Below are 19,305 nucleotides of genomic sequence, written 5' to 3'. Positions count from 1 at the left end.
AATGATGAACAACACATTAAATGAAATTAAACATTCTCTAGAAGGAATCAAGAGCAGAATAATTGAGGCAGAAGAACAGATAAGTGACATGAAAGATAAAATGTGGAAATAACTACTGCAGAGCAGAATAAAGAAAAAAGAATGAAAAGAATTGAGGACAGTCTCAGAGACCTCTGGGACAACATTAAATGTAGCAACATTTGAATTATAGTGTTCCCAGAAGAAGAAGAGAAAGACAAAGAGACTGGGAAAATATTTGAAGAGATTATAGTTGAAAACTTCCCTAATATGGGAAAGGAAATAGTTAATAAAGTCCAGGTAGCGCAGAGAGACCCATACAGGATAAATCCAATGAAAAACACACCAAGACACATATTAATCAAACTATCAAAAGTTAAATACAAAGAAAAAGTATTAAAAGCAGCAAGGGAAAAACAACAAATAGCACACAAGAGAATCCCCATAAGGTTAACAGCTGATCATTCAGTAGAAACTCTGCAAGCCAGAAGGCAGTGGCAGGACGTATTAAAAGTGATGAAAGGGAAAAACCTACAACCAAGATTACTCTACCTGGCAAGGATCTTATTCAGAATCAATGGAGAAATTAAAATCTTTACAGACAAGCAAAAGCTAAGAGAATTCAGCAACACCAAACTAGCTTTACAACAAATAGTAAAGGAACTTCTCTAGGCAGGAAACACAAGAGAAGGGAAAGACCTACAATACCAAACCCAAACAATTAAGAAAATGGTAATAGGAACATACATATCAATAACTACCTTAAATGTAAATGGATTAAATGCTACAACCAAAAGACATAGACTGGCTGAATGGATACAAAAACACGACCCGTATATATGCTGTCTACAAGACACGCACTTCAGACCTAGGGACACATACAGAATGACAGTGAGGGGATGGAAAAAGATATTCCATGCAAATGGAAATCAAAATGGAGTAGCAATTCTCATATGAGACAAAATAGGCTTTAAAATAAAGACCATTACAAGAGACAAAGAAGGATACTACATAATGATCAAGGGATCAATCAAAGAACAAGAAATAACAATTATAAATATTTATGCACCCAACATAGGAGCACTTTAATACATAAGGAAAATGCAAACAGCCATAAAAGGGGAAAAAGACAGTAACACAGTCATAGTAGGAGACTTTAACACCCCACTTTCACCAATGGACAGATCGTCCATAACGAAAATAAATCAAGAAACACAAGCTTTAAATGATACATTTTAAAAATTGGACTTAATTGATATTTATAGGGCATTCCATCAAAAAACAAAAGAATACACTTTCTTCTCAAGTGCTCATGGAACATTCTCCAAGATAGATCATATCCTGGGTCACAAATCAAGCCGTGATAAATTTAAGAAAATTGAAATCGTATCGAGTATTTTTTACCAACCACAAAGCTATGAGACTAGATATCAGTTACAGGAAAAAAATCCGAAAAAACTACAAACACATGGAGGCTAAACAATACACTACTAAATAACCAAGAGGTCACTGAAGAAATCAAAAAATAACTAGAAAAATAAGACAATGAAAACACCAAGACCCAAAAAATATGGGATGCAGCAAAAGCAGTTCTAAGAGGGAAGTTTATAGCAATACAATCCTACTTCAAGAAACATCTCAAATAAACAACCTAATCTTACACCTAAAGCCGTTAGAGAAAGAAAGACAAAAAAACCCCAAAGTTAGCAGAAGGAAAGAAATCATAAAGATTAGATCAGAAATAAATGAAAAAGAAATGAAGGAAACGATAGCAAATATCAATAAAACTAAAGCTGGTTCTTTGAGAAGATAAACAAAATTGATAAAGCATTAGCCAGACTCATCAAGAAAAAAAAGGGAGAAGACTCAAATCAATAGAATTAGAAATGAAAAACGAGAATTAACATCTGACACTACAGAAATTCAAAAGATCATAAGAGATTACTAAAAGCAGCGGTATGCCAATAAAATGGACAACCTGGAAGAAATGGACAAATTCTTAGAAAAGCACAACATTCTGAGACTGAACCAGAAAGAAATAGAAAATATAAATAGACCAATCACAAGCACTGAAATTCAAACTGTGATTAAAAATCTTCCAACAAACAAAATCCCAGGACCAGATGGCTTCACAGGTGAATTCTATCAAACATTTAGAGAAGAGATAACACCTATCCTTCTCAAATTCTTCCAAAATATAGCAGAGGGAGGAACACTCCCAAACTCTTTCTACAAGACCACAATCACCCTGATACCAAAACCAGGAAAATGTGTCACAAAGAAAGAAAACTACAGGCCAATATCACTGCTGAACACAGATGCAAAAATCCTCAACAAAATACTAGCAAACAGAATCCAACAACACATTAAAAGGATCAAACACCATGATCAAGTGGAGTTTATCCCAGGAATACAAGGAATTTTCAGTATAGGCAAATCAATCATTGTTATACCATATTAACAAACTGAAGGATAAAAACCATATGATCATCTCAATAGATGCAGAAAAAGCTTTCGACAAAATTCCACACCCATTTATGATAAAAACCCTCCAGAAAGTAGGCACAGATGGAACTTACGTCAACATAAAAAGGCTATATATGACAAACCCACAGCCAACATCATTCTCAATGGTGAAAAACTGAAACCATTTCCACTGAGATCGGGAACAAGACAAGGTTGCCTACTCTCACCACTATTACTCAACATAGTTTTGGAAGTTTTAGCCACAGAAAACAGAGAAGAAAAAGAAATAAAAGGAATCCAACTTGGAAAAGAAGTAAACCTGTCACTGTTTACAGATGACCTGATACTACACATAGAGAATCCTAAAGATGTCACCAGAACACTACTAAAGTTAATCAATGAATTTGGTAAAGTAGCAGGATACAAAATTAATGCTCAGAAATCTCTTGCATTCTTATACACTAATGATGAAAAATCTGAAAGAGAAATTAAGGAAACACTCCTATTTACCATTGCAACAAAAAGAATAAAATACCTAAAGAACAAAATACCTAGGAATAATCCTACCTAAGTAAACAAAAGACCTGTATGCAGAAAACTATAAGACACTGATGAAAGAAATGAAAGATGATACAAACAGATGAAGAGATACTCTATTTTCTTGGATTGGAAAAATCAACATTGTGAAAATGACTATGCTACCCATAGCAATCTACAGATTCAATGTAATCCCTATCAAACTACCAATGGCATTTTTCACAGAGCTAGAAGAAAAAATTTCACAATTTGTGTGGAAACACAAAAGACCCCAAATAGCCAAAACAATCATGAGAAAGAAAAATGGAGCTGAAGGAATCAGGTTCCCAGACTTCAGAGTATACTACAAAGTTACAGTAATCAAAACAGTATGGTACTGACGCAAAAACAGAAATATAGGTCAATTGAACAGCACAGAAAGCCCAGAGATAAACCCACACACATATGGTCACCTTATTTTTGATAAAGGAGGCAAGAATAAACAATGGAGAAAAGACAGACCCTTCAATAAATAGTGCTGGGAAAACTGGACAGCTACATGTAAAATAATGAAATTAGAACACTCCCTAACATCATACACAACATAAACTCAAAATGTGTTAAAGACCTAAATGTAAGGGCAGACACTATAAAACTCTTAGAGGAAAACATAGGCAGAACACTCTATGACATAAATCATAGCAGGATCCTTTTTAACCCACCTCCTAGAGAAATGGAAATAAAAACAAAAATAAATAAATGGGACCTAATGAAACTTAAAAGTTTTTGCACAACAAAGGAAACCATAAACAAGACGAAAAGACAACCCTCAGAATGGGAGAAATTATTTGCAAATGAAGCAACTGACAAAGGATTAATCTCCAAAATTTACAAGCAGCTCATGCATCTCAATATCAAAAAGCAAAGAACCCAATCCAAAAATGGGTAGAAGACCTAAATAGACATTTCTCCAAAGAAGATATACAGATTGCAAACAAACACATGAAAGGATGCTCAACATCACTAATCATTAGAGAAATGCAAATCAAAACTACAATGAAGTATCAGCTCACACCAGTCAGAATGGCCATCATCAAAAAATCTACAAACAATAAATGCTGGAGAGGGTGTGGAGAAAAAGGCACCCTCTTGCACTGTTGGCGGGAATGTAAATTGATACAACCATTATGGAGAACCGTATGGAGGTTCCTTAGAAACCTAAAAATAGAACTACCATATGACCAAGCAATCCCACTACTGGGCATATGCCCTGAAAAAACCATAATTCAAAAAGAGTCATGTACCGCAATGTTTATTGCAGCTCTATTTTCAATAGCCAAGACATGGAAGCAACCTGTGTCCATCAGCAGATGAATGGATAAAGAAGAAGTGACACATATATACAGTGGAATATTACTCAGCCATAAAAAGAAACGAAATTGAGTTATTTGTAGTGAGATGGATGGACCTAGAGTTTGTCATACAGAGTGAAGTAAGTCAGAAAGAGAAAAACAAATACCATATGCTAACACATATATATGGAATCTAAAAAAAGAAAATATGGTTATGAAGAACCTAGGGGCAGGACAGGAATAAATATGCAGACATAGAGAATGGACTTGAGGACACGGGGAGGGGGAAGGTTAAGCTGGGACGAAGTGAGAGAGTGGCATGGACTTATACATACTACCAAATGTAAAATAGATAGCTAGTGGGAAGCAGCTGTATAGCACAGGGAGATCAGCTCGGTGCTTTGTGACCACCTAGAGGGGTGGGATAGGGAGTGTGGGAGGGAGACAAAAGAGAGATGAGATATGGGGATATATGTACATGTACAGCTGATTCACTTTGTCATAATGCAGAAACTAACACACCATTATAAAGCCATTACACTCCAATAAAGATGTTAAAAAAAATACAGAAGAACAAAATATAAAATGTCACAAAAAAAAATAATAATAATTTACTGGTCATTTCCATTTTTTCTTCTATGAATTGCCTATTCATATCTTTTGCCCCTTTTTTTCTGATGTGTTTTTTTATCAATTCATATACATTCTTCATATATTCTGAAAGTATTCTTTTCCCTGTAACACACGTTAAAACTATTTTCACCTGGCTTGATGAGAGCTCTTTGACTTTGTAAGAACTTTAGCAGTTGGAAGTTTTCCTTTCTCTTTCTTCTTTTAGTATTCTTTATATATATATATATACACACACATACATATATATATATATATATATATATATGTACACACACAGATGCATAGATACATTTGCATAGTTAGTAAACTATAGATGCTTTTTGTTAAATGCATCTTTGTCCTTCCTTTCCCTTGTCTCAGTCCCCTCTCTACTGATCTTGGCCCACATTAGTCTCCTGTCCTGCCCCCCTCCAATTCAGCTATATGGAAAGTAAAAAAGAAAAACATTGTAAGATTGAAAAAATAAAAATGGAACAAAATATAACAAGCAAATACTACCAAGTAAAAGTAAATTGTTGCAGATATGTTATTATCAGACAACATATACTTTAAACACAAAGCATTATTAGGAATACAAAGGGTCACCACATAATGCTAACTGATTCAATTCACCAAGGAAGTATTCTAAACACGTATGCACCCAATAACAGAGCATTATAATACCCACAGCAAAATTTTACTAGATTAAATGAAATAATTGCTTTCTCTTGAGTTTTCTTTTCATTCATTTTCCTAGTAGCACAGAGTTGCTTGTTACAGAAGCAGAAACGTAGAATGAGGACAGGGTTTGAGGTACATGGGAAGAAAAGCAAATGACTAAAATATATTTTACTAATAAATCATATCCATGTTTCTTGAGAGACAATACCAATAAAAGAAATGAGAAGAGATTATTTTATTTATGGAAGAGTAAAGGAAATCAAGGTAGATGTAGAGGGAAGACACTTGAAGGAAGTGAAAAACCAAACTTTCAAGGAAAATTCCTGAAAAATAATTTCTCTATGGTTGCCAGTTTGTGTGTGTTTTGCATTTTAATTACATAGTGCAGTGTTTCAACACTTGGTTAGGGAATCATTCATAATTGGGACTTTCTTGACCACAGTCAGAAAATCTTCCTTCACCTCCAGGATGTTTGGGAAATGAAAACAGAGCCTATCTGCCAGAGAGCTGTGGTCCTCATCAAATAAAGCCACTCCATGATTGGCACAGTGGCACACTTGTGCTTAAGGGATGGCCTCAGCTACCAGAGGCTGAGATTAAAATACCTCTCAGGGCTTGTTGGAAAGTGGGTAAATCCATAGTACAGAAACTGGCCTGTGTGAAGACCTTTCACTTGGAGCCAGTCTGCATGTGGCTTGTGGAAAGAAGAGAGGTTTAATTGCTGTTTCTTTCCATCCCACATCATAAGCCCAAAAAGTGCTGTTGAATATTCAGCTAGTGGCTGTAGTACCTTTCTCATTCTGAAATGCATAGGGAGGTATGTATACACTCCTAAAAATTACTCTGCACAAAGATTTCTCCAAGGGGAAAAAGAATACATACATTTGAAATAAAAAGAATCATGACTGAAAATTGGAGAAAGGAAAAAATAGTTAGTATACAAAAGCCACCAGGCCAGAAATTAAAGACTTTCATCCTAAAGAACGCTTTGGTGACCTTAGAAAGCTTTAATCACACAAATTTTTAGACAAAGTCATACAGATTTTTATTGTCTCACCTTTCTAGAACATTATAGAATCTTTCCTATCTTCCTTAATGCTTTGAGTTCACTTGTTGAATATCACTGAGATATCTCAGGTCTTTGCCTGTGAGAATTCCAGCATATAATATCATGCAGAACCAAGAAATGGACCTTGAAAAGGAAAACTGACGCTCTGGAAAATCATTATTTTGTATAAAGAAGAATGTGCAGAAGTGAGGCCCAGGGCACTTGGTGTTAACCCCAGCTCATCTCCAAACAGTGTCGGGACTTTTGATACTTCCCTGGGCCTCAGTGGACCTCTGCTACTCTAGCAGAATAATAAGTCCTTTGTAGCTTTCTAGATGATCTCCATGGACCCTTCCAAATACAAAACACTATGATTCTCATCAGGCCTCATCGCTACATCTTGCCTCTCTCTCTTCTCTTGATGGTTGAGGTCAATTGGTCCCAGAGAAGATTGGTCCCTCTCCCTAGGGACTCTGAGACACAGTCTTAGGTTACTCTGGCTACTGACCTAGTTCTGACCTTTGTACCCAGATCTGGAAATGGCCTTTCTATTTTTTTCCTAAGACTTAGCTCCTACTTTGACCTTTGATCTGGAAACTAAATCCTTGATTCCCCCTACCTACCCCCTTGCCCTTGCCTACCCCCAATTGCATTTTTCTTCAACATGCCTCCACAGTATTCTGTGTTTCCTCCTATCAGAGAACTCTCAAACAAATACACACACACACACACACACACACACACACACACACACTCACACACAAATAAAATAAAAATTTCAATGACATATAGCAAGTGACATATTAAACACTTGTGTAAAAGATACTCGGAGCCCCCCAAAGATATTACGATGGTGTACTTTACAATATTTATTTCAAAATTAGCAATTCTTTACAAAATTGGTGTTAACTTTATTTTCTACCCGCCCTATTTTTCCTTTTATCTTTCCTTTCTCTCTCTTTTCTCTTTCAAAAAGAGGACTCTAAGAATTTTCAGGGGCTTATCTCCCAATACTGTATCAAATATGTTTTCTGGATTTTTTTTTCTTGATGTTTTCTTTGGCTGACTTGCTTCAGATTTTGTAACTTACTATTTTTATTTACTTCAGTAAGAACATATAGAGGGGAATCTGCAGGAAGCCATACCTACATCCTCCCATTTTATTCTGATTACTTACTGTCCTTTAAGTGTGAGCCACCTTGATACCTATGCCCTTCCATCTTTCAGCAGCTTATATGGCATTCCTATTTTCCTGCAATATAAAACATACATTCTCAAGAGGTCAATATCATTTCCAAGGGATCAAAAACTAGTTCCTCAGAGGGGTAAGAAAATCTTACTCAAAATGTATAAAAGATATACTATACATATAATACATAAACATGTATATGGTCTGTGGTATTATAATTTCACTGGGGGGGTGATTGGGGGAAAATGTGTAAAAGGCTATTTAGGGAGCAATAGAGAAAAAAGGTTTAGAAACACTGCTCTAAAAGAAAAAAGTATGGTTTGTTTCAATGAATGCTCTTGCTTGAAATAAATCATGAAACATGATAAAGCAGAGGGGAAAATGGATATTTTTGTCCATATATTCACTTTTTTACTTCCCTTGATGTGTTTTACAGGACCTACTTTCTACCAGTCTTATGATCTTTTCTAGTAATATTTTTCCAAAGAGCTTGATTCCAGGATTTAGAAATGTGAGTAGCCCTAGTTTGTAATACCCTCTATCTTTTGTGAAATTACACTGTGGACATTTCTATTTAATTGCATGAGAATCTGTTTGTGTATTTACCTTCTTCCAACAAGCCATTGTAATACATGGCTAATACAGAAATATACGAAGTTCTATAAAGAACAGCTAATAAACAATAAATATGTAATTCTCAGGAATTTGAGGAATGTCCTCTCTTGAAAGAGAAAAGAGGGAGAAAGGAAAGATAAAAGGAAAAATAGGGAGTGTAGAAAATAAAGTTAACACAGGATCTTCAGAATTTTTAATGATTTCAAGATTTTCAGATTCCAGCTTTTATATATGGAAGTTATATATGACTCCCAGAGAAAGAGCCCCAGTGGTGAAGTCCATAGCGAGAAAGGAGGACCCACATCTGGAGGAAGTTGAGAGCAGAGAAGGGAATGGAGACTGCACATTCAACACAGAGCCTGGCATGATAACACTGCATTTTCACACTTAACACTTCATGTTTCAATGTTTGGGATATGTGAGAAAACAATGACTCAAGGAAAACTTAAATTTTTTTTTGACAACTTAAATTTTACTTGTTCATATTCAAAAATAGCACAAAACTAAGGAACTGTCCGGGGATGTTCCATAATATATATAAACATGTTATAAAACAAAACTCATGAGCATTAATTAATAGAATAGATAAGAACATGATTTGAAGATCTAAAGTGCAAGAAAATCCAAGATAGGATTGTGTACAATGGTTCTGGGCTTGGTCATTCTCTTCAATTTCTCCTTGACTGTCACCTTTGCTGACTCAGCTCCATTCCTGTGCTCCCTAAATGAGGCAGGTGCCATGATCCATTTTTATCCTCCTTGTCTCTTTGCCCTATCCTTGGCAAGTCCCTGAATTCTCAGTTCTTCAGCTATCATCTCCAGGCAGACCTCTCCCTGAATCATCATTTTGGCCTTGTATGTCTCCTGATCACACAATATAATTTCCAACTGCCTGTTAGATATTTTTATGTGGATTTCCTTTCAACACCTTAATATCAAGGTGAAGAAAACAAAGTTCATCATTATAAAACTTTCTGGCATTCTTATTTCTGCTAAATAAACGTCACAGAAATGTATGACACACAAGCTTCTCTGTCCTCACTCAGGTGCCCAGTTGGTTACCAAGGCTGTACATCTACCTTCAGAAGTCACTCCAGCCGTTTTCTACACCCCAGTCAGACCCTGTATGTCTCAACCAGACTACTGCAATTGCATTAGCAATGGTGTTCTCCAATCCCTCTCCCTTGGATCCATTTTATGGGCTCTTTTCAGAATAGGTCTAAGACACACATCATATCTGACCATCCAATAAAATAGCTTAAATACCTCTCAATTCCTAATCATTTTGTCAATATTGAATCCCTCTCTACTTTTCTTCCAAACTATTGCCCAGCTAAGTTCCCACTGTTCCTTATAAGCAGCTGATGGGCCCAACTAGTGGCTGTCCATTAACACTCCTTACATCTTCTTGCTGCAATGACTTGTTCAAATTATTCCCTCTGCTTTAAAAGTTCTTCTCTCTTCTCTCAACGTCACCCAACACAGTCTGACCCTCTATCAAAACTAAAGTCAAATTCTACCTCCATCCATATTAATGCTTTTCCTGAATATCTGCTCTGAACTTCACACTACTCTATGCCTCCCTCAGTGTGCTTTGTCACATTTTATCTTTATTGATAATACTAAACCATGGGTTGTTAATATGTTGATATACGCCATCATTCTTTCCTCCTGTGCCCAAAGCAGACATTATTAATCAATCATAACACTCTTTCTCACTAATTCCAGACATGGTCTCGGAATCCATCTCAACACCATGCTTCAGGCAGCCACTGCCAATTAATTAAAGTTGATACATAAAAGAAAGACCTGAATCATAGTAAATAGCCAATAAGTGTTAGCTATTATTATTATTCATTATTATATTATTATTTCCTAGCCTGATACTCCTCACATAAAATATTGTTGAAGATAAGATTGCTAGTTAAATAGACTGCTGCTAAAATGCTACTTGCCTACATTACTTCACTTTGTACTTAATGAAGAAGGCAGAAAACCTGTATTTCTTTCAAGTCAGAGTTTTTCTGTTTTGCTGACGAAAACTATGCTGTTTCCCAAAGTGAAATATCATCATTACTCTCCCTTAATGCACATACTGATTCGTAACAAATGCTAATAATCCTCCAATTCAGAATGAGTTGCAATGTTATCAACCCCAGAGAAATTCAAGGAAATAATTTCGCCACTGAATCTTTAGGATGGTTGATGTTTTAGCTAGCCATAATGACTGCATTCCAGTCGAAAAGCAGGCTAGAAATGTTGTGTGTGGAGTTTGTCTGTCTGGGGGTTTCACCAATCAAATGGGTGAGGAATGTGCACGGGAGAGCACAGGTGGAGACAGCTGTCCTTGGATGTCATCTGCTCACTCAGGATGCTCTCAAGTTTACTCTTCCAAAGCCTAAGTCCTTCTGCAGTGATTACTGTTTCTTGTCACCTCTAAGTAACAATGACCCTGATAATGATGATTGTGATGCTGCTAGTAGTGGTTGTTGAAGATGGTGGTACATCACATCCGCATAATCCTCTAAGAATTTCAAATGTGAGGCATGGCTGGCAGAGGAGGGAGGGAAGTAAGGCAGGGATACTCTAAAACTAAAAATTACACAACTTCTGATGGAAGGAAGGTTCTAAGCCACATTGCAAGACCGGGACCAGGAGCTATGCCCCACTCTTTTAGGGCCTCATTCCAAGTTGGGTGGTGAGTCTCAGAAGAAAATAAAGGCCCAAATCATGTGCAGACACTCCATTTGTATGGGAGAGTTCAGATTCAATGTTAGAAGTTCCAAAGTCTCAAATTTCTAGTCTCACTTTTAGACTTTTTAGAACATCATTTCTCCTTCCCTGTGATGTCTTTAGGGAATGGGATAGTTTGCCTACCCCCAAGATCCCTTAGATCACTCATTCCCCTGAAGCAATTAATTACAGCTTCAGTCATATTTGTGTTATTTTGATGGACTGTTTCTTGGTGGAAGTGAGTCAGGATTTCATAGTGATGACAGAACAATCCAATGTGGTGTCTTGGACCTCTTAGGGCACCAGTCACAGGCGTGGAGCAGAAGACCACCACTGGTGCCAAGTCTGCTCCTCGGCTCCATCTGTGTGGATTTTATTACCTAGGGAGCCAGTGAAGATGGTCATGTCCCAGTGGTTAAGCTTGAAGTTGGGCTGATCATAAATGTCTTTGTTATTCTCATTGACTTGCAACTTCAGATATTGATTTATTACATTTTCTCATCTTCATCCCAGAATCTAACCTGTGAGAAGCTGACTAGCATGTGCCCATCCCTGAAATCATACAATTCCTTGATCATTGAGGAAAATACTGTAGAAATGTTTAGAGTTTTTTTCTGTTTTAAATTAGGGTGTCCCAAGAAAACAAATTAATGAAAATTAGATTTGGTAAAACAGCTTTTATTCAGAAATCTAAAAACATGGAGCTTTCAGGTGACAGAATTGTCTGTACAGGACACTTATTGTGAAATACCTCACTTTAAAAGAATCATAACAACCTGAATAATGACAGTATCAGAGGCCTGGCTTTAAACTGACCAGCGGGTGATGCTGTGACAGCCTAGGCAACTCAGTTAGAAAAATAAATGCAGATGAAGTAAACAAAAAAACAAAGCAAAACTCTATAAAGGAGCTGATATGAAAATCTCATAATTTTCATAGAAGATATGACATTTATTACTGAATCAGAGACGTTTGAAAAGGAAAGAGAATTCTGAAAAAGTAGGTTAAAGCAAGACCAAGAGATGACACTGCAGGGTACCCTCAAGAGAACCGTGGCATCCACGTCACCTTCAGTTCCTCAGACACTGTTGCAGCAAATGCTTGACAAGAAGACTGTTGTCCCACGATGGCCCACAGCTTAATGAGGATTTCCTGAAAAATAAAAATTATATAAATAAAAACATGTAATTGAAAGATGTTTTCTTTTGTCATTTTAAAGGAAAAGTGTTTGCATATTGCAAATTCATTTTCAAACTGTTTAAACTGATAAGAAAAAATTACCCACTGAGCTTTTTAATCTAATGTGTTTTTTTTCCATTTTCTGGTAACCCTGGATGCTTGAAATTACTATAAAATGATAACAAATGCTTAATATATTTTTGCATCATACATTTATAATAAATACAATATTTCCTGAGACTAATATTCTCTTAAAACCAAATTGTGTCTTACCATTTCCTTATAGCTTACATTTGGTACTAGATGATATGATCACAAAACCTATGTCTTTTGGGGGTCACTGCTTTTCTTGGAATAGAAGTACTTGGTGGTCTTTAGATATGTGAGTCACATCCCAGATGCTGCAGTATTTTCACCTTTATTACATCATTCTACTGTTTGTGAGATGAAAAACGTTAATGTATTTGTGCCCACAAATGGTCACATTTGAAAGAGAGCATGTAATTATTTTTAGGTCTAATAAATATAATTTCTAGACAACATGAGATGCCCTGTTGGTTTTGCATCTTTTGTGTAGTACCTGAGTCTCCGTCATCGTATATCTTTCGGTCTCTGCTGTGTCATTCAGAAATTAATCAATGGCAACCTCCTAGGTTCTAGCAGATACTGTAGACAGTTAACCAACTGTTTTTTTCCCAGAACGTACCTTCTGGACAAGAAAAACTTCTCAGGCTGAGTTCTTGTCGATGCAGATACAGCTGTTGACAGACCTGTTTGTATGTATTAGTGTCTTGCTGTCTTTACTCCTCAGAGTAAAAGTAAGGCATTTACTTATTCTCTAAGTAACCTCTTATGCCAAGGAAAAATTCCCAGAAAAGAAACAGGGGTGATGGACCTCAAAAACATTCTGCTAAGTGAAAAAAGCCAGACGGGAAAGACCACATATTGTATGATCCCATTTATATAAAATGTCTAGAACAGGCAAATCTATAAAGACAGAGAGTGTCTTTAGCTGTGTCTGGGGGTGGTACAGGGATTTACTATAAATGGGCCCAAGGGATCCCTTTGGGGTGATGGAAACGTTTAAAAACTGGATTGTGGTGATGGTTGAACAACTCTATAAATTTAGTAAAGTAGTTGAATTATACACTTAAAACTGATGAGTTTCATGGTATGTAAAAAAGAGAATGGATATTTAACAAGGTAATTATCACCTTCTAATGTATGGAATATACTATGTTCAGAAAAAAGCAGAGTCACCCTGTAATTGCACACCTGCATACAAAGGAAATTCAAAATTCCTTAGTTTGGTTTCTATTTCAGTGAAAGCTATGAACTGACTACATAGTCACACCGTACTTCAAATGTACAATAACTTCTCTCCGAGCCTGAATAGTTTACTCTATTATATTTCAAATCTACGATTTTAAGCAAAGCCTACAATCTGTTGTTGGGATTCCTAGGGAAATTCCAAGCAAATTTATTGGAATTACCCATTTTAAACATTACCCAAAAATTATATGTCTTATCTTCTTATGCCATTATTGTAACTTCTTATTCTGATATAATTTCAAACTTACAGAAAAGTTGCAAAAGTAGTACAAAGATTTCCAAATGCCATTAGCCTGATTCACCAATGCTTACATTTTTCTCATTTTTGTCATTATTTCTCTCTATATATTTCTTCAATCTTTCTCTTTTTTAAATACAAACATACTGTATGTGCACTGGAAAAATAAAATGATTTATATAAGTGCAATTATTTAAATAAGTGTAATTTCCCTGACTCCCTAGAGAAAATCAATATTAACAATTTCTTGAATACTCTTCATCAAGTTTTTGAGAGAAGCAAAAGAAATAATCTATTTTAAAATGCTTTGCAAATTGTAAAATGAATATACAAATATGAGTTACATCAAAAACAAAACAAGACAAAAAACCAGCTAATTCTAGTATTCTCTTGCAGTTGAACAGGCAATGACCTTATACCCTCTCTCCTTGTATGCAGAGCGACTTCTTTGGAAGACAGTGTAGAAGCTTGGGGTGTTTAACAGCTGAACTGACTGAGTACTGGACCCAATGAAATAGCTAAGTGGAAAGTCACAGCAAAACAGAAGCAATGTCCACATTTCTATGATGTGTATCACAGGACATTCAGAGAAAAGCAGAGGCACCTGTGTGCTCACAGAGCCACACAAAGGAAATGAACCTACATTGCTAAGTCTCTTTTGTAATTGTTTTTCCTGGCCCTCCATTTCTAAGCCATTGGCCTCCCATCAATGATCACATTTACTTGGAATCACAACAGAGACAGCACGGCTGAGCTAATTCTAATCAGAGGCAGTTCATAGACAGGACCCCTCACTGCGACCCTGCTGACAATGGACAGAGAGAAGTAAAAAATAACAGTGAATGAAAAGGAGCTATGCTAACAAAGAACATGTTAAAACAACAACCACCACAAAAAGTGTCCCACTTCCATGTTTACAATGTGCTTTTCTTCCTGCAGCCACCCTAGCCTGAAGTTTCTCACAATGAACCCTCCTAGCCTCATGGGACCTCACAGATGCCCAGCGGGTTTGTAGACTGCAGCCATGGCTGTAAACACAAACAGACCCTTAACTCTTCCTGGGAAGTGGCTTGAGACAGCTCCTGTGGAAGGGCAAGGTCTTCCAAAGCCGCGGGGAAGCCTTGCTCACAGAAGGAGTGTGAGAATTTATGAGTAAATATATGCACACCTGTGTGCTAGGACATTAGCAGGTATGGAACTTGGTTCTTGTCTAAACCATGACTGTTACGGAAATTATCCACACAACCTCAGTATTGGCCTCAGTCACTAAAGGAAATAGGTGGGCAACATTCTGGGCCAGATCAACATTTGGTACAGACAAGCAAAGATCTTTCTGGATGCATGTTCACCTCGATCCTTAGTTGAGTGGATTAAAGAGACTGTTGATTTTGGCAGCATCTCATTGCTGGGTCAGACATGCCTGCTGGGTAAGTATGGGGCCTGCATCATGCCTATTACTCATCTCTGTAGCTATACCCAAAGCAGCATTTTATATCCATTGGGTCTTAGCTGGGTTTGAAAATAGCTTTCAGTAGAGTGCATTGCTTTATCATTTCTCCTACTTTGTTGTTGTGACCTTGTCCCAGTGAGATATCTGGATTGGTTTATAGCCACAACACAACCTGGCCCACTGACTAAGACACATTCTTAATCTTACTTTGCATTTTTTATTTGTGCTTTTTTTTTTTTTTTTTTTTTTGGTATGCGGGCCTCTCACTGTTGTGACCTCTCCTGTTGCGAAGCACAGACTCCGGATGCGCTGGCTCACTGGCCATGGCTCACGGGCCCAGCCGCTCCGCGGCATGTGGGATCCTCCCGGACCGGGGCACGAACCCATGTCCCCTGCATCGGCAGGCGGACTCTCAATCACTGCACCACCAGGGAAGCCCTATTTGTGCTTTTTATAAAAGTTATTTTATGATTGTTGTTGTTTTGTTATCTATTATTATCATTACCTGTCTCACCTTCCTTAAGATTCTTCTTGAGATTGTTTTACTCCTTACGTCCTTGCTCTCCTGCACCAGTATAAGAATCATATATTCTGTTGCTATTCTTTCGATGACTGCTCCATAAATGTTAACATACATAATTTAACCTTAAAAAATCTATATTTGCCAACATCTGAATAATATAAAAAACTTGATATGTTTTCATTATAATATCACCTCTCCTCTGATTTACATAGAACTGTTGTTATATATTTATTGCCATCTTGAATTATTATTTCCACAAATTAGACACTGTTTTAGCCAATGATTATTCAAATTTATCCATATGTTTAACACTTTTCTTTCTTTCTTTATAGCATTCCTTCTTGCATCTCCTACTTGTTTTCTGTTCTTAGTGTACTGAGAGTTTTTAATCATAAATAGATGTTGAAATTTGTTAAATGTTTTTTCTGCATTAATTTATATGACTGTATGGTTTTTCTCCTTTAGATTGTTAAGATGGTGAATTACATTGATATTTAAGTATTGAACCCGCCTTGCATTCCTGGAATAAGCCTCACTTGGGTGTGGTGTTTTATTCTTTCCACCTATTGCTAGGTTCAATTTTCTAATACTGTGTTCCTGAAGGATATTAGTCCATGGTTTTCTTCCTCTGTACTATCTTTGTCTACTTTTGGTATTAAGGTAAAGCTGGTAGCATAAAAAGGGTTGGAATATATTCCTTTTTCTTTATTTTATGGAAGAAATTATAAATTTGGCATTACTTGTTCTTTAATGTTCGGAAGAAACCACCAGCAAAACCATCTGGTTTTGAAGATTTCCCTTTTTTGGAAGGTTTTTAACTATGAATTCAATTATCTATTTTATCTTGAGCAAGTTATGGCAGTTGGTGATTTTTGAAGAATTGGCCCATTTCATCTAAATTATCTAGGCATCTAGTGTTGTTTGCTGTGTTCTTTTATTATTCTTTTAACATCTGTGGAAACTTACTAATTTTTAAATGTGAGCATCTTTTCTTATTTGCTCCACCCAGAGTCAAGGCCGAAACAGGAAGACAGCCTATCATAGCACTTTGTCAGGCCAGATTTTTTTTCTAGTTATCACAAAAGGAGGTAGTCCTTTAGTGGTTTCTGACTGATAGAGGGTCTCACTCTCTCTCTCTCTCTCTCTCTCTCTTTTTTTTCTTTTGCCTTTTCCCTGAACATGTGATCCATTAAACCCTAGCTAGAGACCACCTACAACTGATAAAAGAAACCAAGAAGACACAATCTCACTTATTCTGTGGGTTCACATTTTCTTTTTTTTTCTGGTCTCTGTAGAATTCTCTGATTTACTTTCCAATTCAGCCATGCATTGAGAGGTTTTTGGTTTTGTTTGTTTACAATACTTTATCCAACATTTAAAGTATACTACTTTAAGAGGGATTTCTCCAAACTTCTAAGTCACCATATTTCTAGGAAAAATGATGAGGTGGAAATTTATGCACAGGTTTGGACAAAAAAAAATTGTGTGAAAATATTAAACATAACTGAGGAAAACCTAGACAGTGATGTGGTGAAGAATGTGATTTTCCATATGTACAGAAGTGTTTAAAACTATACATCCTATGAGGCAGCAACTCCCTTTATCAATATCTATCCCAGAATAACTCCTGCAGAACTGAACAAAGATGTTTATAACAATCTATTGTAAAAATGAAATCTGGAAAATACTTAAATGTTTATCATTAGTGGAAAAGATTAAGTAAATTGAAGCACGTATTTATTGTGGAATATTCCAAATACACTGACATGGATGGCCTTTAAGAGTTCTTGTGAGTATTAACCATGCAAGTAAGTGCTTAGCACAGACTATGTGTTCATTAAATGTTAGCAACTGTTATTTTTTTAGATGTTCCCTGTCTTCCTAATCATTTTGATTGACAGAAATGTAATTGAGTTTATGTCAAATGGCACTCATTGAATCCGTTAATCAATCAATCAATCTCTCCCTGTCTCAAAAAAAAAAAAAAAAAAAACTGTCAGAGAAGTATGGAACACAAAATGTAAAAAAAAAACATTTTTTTTTCTTGCGGTACACAGGCTTCTCACTGTTGCGGCCTCTCCCGTTGCGGAGCACAGGCTCCAGACGCGCAGGCTCAGTGGCCATGGCTCACAGGCCCAGCCGATCCGCGGCATGTGGGATCCTCCCGGACCGGGGCACGAACCCGTGTCCCCTGCAGTGGCAGGTGAACTCTCAACCACTGCGCCACCATGGAAGCCCAAAAAAACACATTTTTATGGTCTATTTTATTTGTTCTCTTCATTCACTAATCAGTTAGCACTAATCAGTTTCTCCCTTGGGAGAAAACTGAATATATATAATAATATGTTTACAAAAAAAAAAAAAAAAGAATACCAACTGAGGGGACAGAGAGAAGAAGCAAGAAGAACTACAATTCTGCAGCCTGTGGAAGAAAAACCACATTCACAGAAAGACAGACAATGAAAAGGCAGAGGACTTTGTACTAGATGAAGGAACAATATCAAACCCCAGAAAAGCAACTAAATGAAGTGGAGATAGGCAAACTTCCAGAAAAAACAATTCAGAATAATGATAGTGAACACTGGCAGAAGACCTCAGACCTCCCAAAAGGCAAGAAACTCCCCACATACCTGGGTAGGGCAAAAGAAAAAAGAATAAACAGAGACAAAAGAATAGGGACGGGACCTGCACCAGTGCGAGTGAGCTGTGTAGGAGGAAAGGTTTCCACACACTAGGAAGCCCTTTTGCGGGCGGAGACTGCAGGGGGCAGAGGGGGGAAGCTTCAGAGCAGCAGAGGAGAGCGCAGCCACAGGGGTGCGGGGGGCAAAGAGGAGAGATTCTCGCACACAGGATCGGTGCTGACCAGCACTCACCAGCCTGAGAGGCTTGTCTGCTCACCTGCCGGGACAGGCGGGGGCTCGGAGCTGAGGCTCGGGCTTAGGTCGGATCCCAGGGAGAGGACTGGGGTTGGCAGCGTGAACACAGCCTGCAAGGGGCTAGTGCACCACGGCTAGCTGGGAGGGTGTCCGGAGGAAAGTCTGGACCTGCCGAAGAGGCAAGAGACATTTTCTTCCCTCTTCGTTTCCTGGTGCGCGACGAGAAGGGATTAAGAGCGCTGCTTAAAGGAGCTCCAGAGACGTGCGTGAGCCGCGGCTAACAGTGAGGACCCCAGAGACGGGCATGAGATGCTAAGGCTGCTGCTGCCGCCACCAAGAAGCCTGTGTGCGAGCACAGGTCACTATCCACACCCCCCTTCCGGGGAGCCTGTGCAGCCAGCTACTGCCAGGGTCCCATGATCCAGGAACAACTTCCCCAGGAGAACTCACGACGCGCCTCAGGCTGGTGCAACATCA

The sequence above is a fragment of the Orcinus orca genome, chromosome 6 (assembly GCF_937001465.1).
Source record: "Orcinus orca chromosome 6, mOrcOrc1.1, whole genome shotgun sequence".
Lineage (NCBI taxonomy): Eukaryota > Metazoa > Chordata > Mammalia > Artiodactyla > Delphinidae > Orcinus > Orcinus orca.
The sequence above is the reverse complement of the archived record's forward strand: the minus strand, read 5'-3'. Positions refer to the sequence as shown.